Raw genomic sequence first — 4056 nt, forward strand, 5'->3', positions numbered from 1 at the left:
GAAATCATTTTCTATTGTGAGACATGCAAGAGGAAACCTGGACTTTATCCTGGAGACTGCTTCAAAAGTGGTCACACTCAAAAAATTATAAACAACAGCTCAGCGCCCGTAGCTAAGTGGTTAGAGCTCTGGCCACATACACTGAGGCTGGTGGGTTCAAATCTGGCCCAGGCTTGCTAAACAACAATGACAACTGCAATAAAAAAGATAACTGGGGTGGTGCCTGTGACTCAGGGAGTAAGGCACCAGCCCCATATACCAGGGGTGGCGGTTTCAAACCCAGCCCCAGCCAAAAACTGCAAAAAAAAAAAAAAAAAACAGAAAAAAAAAGATACCTGGGCATTGTGGCAAGTGCCTGTAGTCCCAGCTACTCGGAAAGCTGAGGCAAGAGAATCACTTAAGCCCAAGAGTTTGAGGTTGCTGTGAGCTGTGACACACGGCACTCTACCGAGGGCCACATAGTGAAACTGTCTCAAAAAAAAAAAAAGTTATAAACAAAACACTTTAATTATTTGATGTAACTTAAAATAGATAATAAAATGATGAGTTTAGTTCATATTTATGTTATTCTCTCTTTAAAGTGTAGGATAATTATAAGTAATCCACCCACCTCTTTCCCACCCAAAATAAATAAGAGCTGGGAAGTATAAGGGTGGCAGAAAAATTGGATGGAAAGGGAGGGGGAAAACATTTGGCCCAGCACCAAAATCTCAGTGAACAAAAGGAAATTTCTGTAAACTCAAGAAAACGCTTGCTCCCCCTATATTCTCTGTCATTTTTTAAACAACTTCATACTATTTCCTATTTTATTATCCTTTTTTAGGATTTAGTCCTTTTGTTAAATCATGTTTCAACTTCTTTCCTTCCTCCCATTTCTTCGCTCATAAAATACTTTCCCATGAGAAGGGCATGAGTGACTAGGACCAGTTTTAAACAGTAAGAAAGATCCAAACAGCTGGCTAATTGCTTTTATAAAAAGAACTAAGTGCTGTGTGTATTAGTCTGCTGGGACTGCCATAATAAATACCAGAGACTCGATGGCTTAAATGACAGAAATTTATTTTCTCACAGTTCCTGAGGCTGGAAGTCCAAAACCAAGATGTGGGCAGGATTGGTTTCTTCTGAGATCTCTCTATTTCTTTGGCTTGCACAGGGCCACCTTCTCACTGTGTTCTCACATGGTCATCTCTCTGTATGTGTCCTAACCTCTTCTTCTTGTAAGGACACCAGTCATATTAGATTAGAGTCCACCCTAAAAACCCCCATCTGAACTTAATTACGATTTTAAAGCCCTTACCTCCAACTAGTGCTAATTGTGAGGTACTGGAGGTTAGAACTTCTATAGATGCATTTGAGGTGTGGGACACAATTCAGCCCATAACACCATGCTACTGTAAATCAATGTCCTTCTCTTTTGAAGCAGCAATAGCATCACTACCCTTGTCATTTCCATCCTCTTTCTCTTCCTCCTTTTCTTCCTCCTCCTCCTCCCTCATCTCCATTTCATGAAATATATCATCAGTGGAGGTTAAACTGGGAACCAAGGGGCTTTATCTGGCTTTTAGTCTTGTCTCCAATACTGCCTATCTTGAGGTGTTCCCTCTAGCTCATTGGGTCTTGATTTCTTCCTCTGTGAAGTGGCCAGTTAAGTGTTGGTGGATAAGAAGATATCAAAAATTTTATAGGCCATCCAGGCACAGTGGCTCATGCCTGTAATCCTAGCACTCTGGGAGGCTGAGGAGGGAGGATGGCCTGTGGTCAGGAGTTCGAGACCAGCCTAAGCACAGTGAGACACCATCTCTACTAAAAAATAGAAAAATTAGCCAGATGTTGTGGCAGACTCCTGTAGTTCCACTTGGGAGGCTGAGGAGGAAGATAGCTTGAGCCCAGAAGTTTGAGGTGGCTGTGAGGTAGGCTGAGACCACAGCACTCTAGCCTGAGTGACAGAGTGAGACTCTGTCTCAAAAAAAATGTTATCTATGCCTGAAATTTCACCATTCTATTATTATATTTATGGCCTTACCCACAGGGAATCTAAGGAAAATTAGAGGTTATTTCTGGAAGATTCGTTCTGCTCCCAAATCACTCTCTAGCTCACTTGCTACACTCTGAAATTGTGTTATTAGAATTCATTCTTCAGGTGAAGACATTGCTCTTCTAAGCATCTAGTTAAAAATATTATTCTGGGTAGGGTGGCAGCTGTGGCTCAAGGAGTAGGGTGCCAGCCCCATATATCAGAGGTGGTGGGTTCAAACCTGGCCCTGGCCAAAAACTGCAAAACAAAACAAAAAATATATATATTATTCTGGGGATGAGAAATATGTAAATAATAACATGCAACAGTGCATTTCAGGATCGGTTTGCAATTTTTCCAAAGAGCCTAACTAACTGCATAATTTTATTTTATTTATTTATTTATTTATTTATGAGACAGAGTCTCACTTTGTCACCCTCGGTGGAGTGCTGTGGTGTCACCACTGACAGTAGCCTCAAACTCTTGGGCTTACGCGATTCTCTTGCCTCAGCCTCAGCTTCCCAAGTAGCTGAGACTACAGGCACCCACCACAACATCCAGCTATTTTTAGAGATGGGGGGTTTCTGTCTGGCTCAGGCTGGTCTCAAACCTATGAGCTCAGGCCATCCACCCTCCTCTGCCTTCCAGAGTGCTAGGATTACAGGCATGCACCCAGCCTAACTGCATAATTTTAGTGTGCATTCCTTCCACCAGTCAGCAAGAAATGGCTATTGAGCGCTTACTCTATGAAATGTTACTACTACTACTACCAAACCAATTTATCAAATACCTACTAAGTGATTAGGCTTTTTTCTACCTGTCATTTGTAACACATAACAATTCTAGAAATGGGCTTTATTATCTCCATTTTTTTGCAGGTAAAAATTCTGAGACTCGGTTGATTTGCTTTCCCAGATGTAGATCAAGTAGACCTAGTCTACTTGATAGCAGTTTTTCTATCTCTAATGCTGTATCATTTCAGAACTGATTCTGACAAAGACCTTACCATTAGGAACCTTGCAGACTCAGTAAATGAGGCATAAAAATAGAAATGAAGGAAAGCATGATGAAAGCTGAAGGAGCTAAGGAAATTTCACCCCAAAATATGATTTCTTGGTATAAAGAATATTTTGAATTAAAGGCCATTCATGATCAGAAAGCACTGGCCTCTTTATAAAACCTGAGTACCTAATTTAGAATCAGAAGGTGGGACTGACTTCCTTGTTGCATACTAATAGACCTGACCCTAAGGTCATTTGAAGTACAAAAACCTATACCTGTTTCTAAGGTTAATTTACAAATTAATCTCCTTTCCCCCATCTACACGTCCCCCCCCCCCAGCAACCACTTACTGCACCTATGCTTTCCACATTCTTCCCCCTCCCTTCCAAAAGCCATCTATAAAGGCCTCTGACCATCTCTGGAACTTTGAGTAATCATTCATGTGGTTCCCCTCATGTGCATGGCATTTGGAAGTGAAATTTTCTCTTATTCATCTACCATAACTGTGGGTTAAAAAGGGCAGGTTTCACCATGACCCCTACAAGACCACGAGGAAGAACTGTGTAACCTTAGAAGTAGCTTACTGTCCAGACACTTTTATCACTAATGAGATTTTATCAGCTCCAGAAGGTAGGTGAAAACATTGACAATACTAACAATAATGGTAATTCTGGGTCGAGCGTGGTGGCTCAAGACTGTAATCCCAGCACTCTGGGAGGCCAAGGCAGGTGGATTGCCTGAGCTCAGGAGGTCAGGGGTTTGAGACCAGCTTGAGCAAGAGTGAGATCCCATCTCTTAAAAAAAAAAAAAAGCTGGGCATTGTGACCCATGCCTGTAGTCCCAGCTACTTGCGGAGGCTGAAGCAAGAGGATTGCTTGAGGCCAAGAATTTGAGATTGCTGTCAGCTGTGACACCATAGCACTCTACTGAGAAAGACAAAGTGAGATTCTGTCTCAAAACAAAACAAAACAAAATAATAATGGCAATTCCTACAGGAATCTTCATACTTTATATGTGAGACTACCCAGGGGACCCCAAGC

The sequence above is a fragment of the Otolemur garnettii genome, unplaced genomic scaffold (assembly GCF_000181295.1).
Source record: "Otolemur garnettii isolate 467f Iridium unplaced genomic scaffold, OtoGar3 scaffold00009, whole genome shotgun sequence".
Taxonomy (NCBI): domain Eukaryota; kingdom Metazoa; phylum Chordata; class Mammalia; order Primates; family Galagidae; genus Otolemur; species Otolemur garnettii.